This window comes from Otolemur garnettii, unplaced genomic scaffold (assembly GCF_000181295.1).
Source record: "Otolemur garnettii isolate 467f Iridium unplaced genomic scaffold, OtoGar3 scaffold00099, whole genome shotgun sequence".
NCBI lineage: Eukaryota > Metazoa > Chordata > Mammalia > Primates > Galagidae > Otolemur > Otolemur garnettii.
This window is the reverse complement of record NW_003852494.1, coordinates 1276751-1277836: the sequence shown is the minus strand read 5'-3', so window position 1 is coordinate 1277836 and position 1086 is coordinate 1276751. Positions and strand designations below refer to the sequence as shown.

The 1086-nt window shown below is 44.1% G+C and overlaps 1 protein-coding gene across 1 annotated transcript in view; it reads left to right on the top strand.

The window, feature by feature from the left end:
* FAM216A (family with sequence similarity 216 member A) overlaps window positions 1–1086 on the top strand; it is an 11874-nt gene that overhangs the window by 2850 nt on the left and 7938 nt on the right. The window lies entirely within an intron of this gene.

Genomic DNA, 1086 nt, shown 5'->3' with positions numbered 1-1086 from the left:
AGACAGAGCCTCAAGCTATTGGCCTAGATAGAGTGCTGTAGCATCACAGCTCATAGCAACCTCCAGCTCCTGGGCTCAAGCGATTCTCCTGCCTCTGCCTCCCAAGCAGCTGGGACCACAGGTGCCTGCCACAACACCTGGCTATTTTTTGGTTGCAGCCATCATTGTTTGGCGGGCCCAGGCTGGATTGGAACCCGCCAGCTCAGGTGTATGTGGCTGGTACCTTAGCTGCTTGAGCCACAGGTGCCAAGCCAGCTTTTAGGTTTTTCATTTACATTTAGTGACACATAAACCCAGATTCAATTTCTTTTTCCTTGTAAAATGTATAGTTCTTACAGTAACCTGGAGAAAAAATATACACACATATATGTGTACACATAAATAAATAATGTGGCCATTTTTCATTTGCATTACATTTTGGGTTCATTAATTTAGATTTCTCACCAAAATTCTTATCAAACAGTTAAATGTAAAAAGAAAGAAAACACAAACAGAAAAGAGAATTAATACAATAGATCTCATCCCAGATGTTGAGTGAAATAATAAAAGAAATGTTAACAATGATCACCATGGGTGGCACCTGTGGCTCAAAGGAGTAAGGTGCCGGTCCCATATGCCAAAGGTGGGGGGTTCAAACCCAGCCCCGGCCAAAAAACAAAATAAAACCAATGATCACCATATGAGGTAGATTGGTTCAATTATATGAAAGCAAAATTTCTAAACAAATATCAGAGTAAAAAGGAAAGGGTTATATCCTGTAGGACCCTAGTCAAACAAACAGGTCAGTGTTATGGCTCACGTCTGTAATCCCAGTGCTTTTAAAGGCTGTGGTGGGAGGATTGCTTCAGCCAAGGTATTTGAGACCAACTTGAGTAACACAGCAAGAGCCTGTCTCTACAAAGACTTTTATAAGGCTCACTGCCTGTGGTTCAAGTGGCTAAGGTGCCAGCCACATACACCTAAGGTGGTGGGTTCGAATCCAGCCCGGGCCGCCAAACAACAATGATGGCTGCAACCAAAAAAATCCGGGCGTTGTGGCAGATGCCTGCGGTCCCAGCTACTTGAGAGGCTGAGGCAGGAGACTCG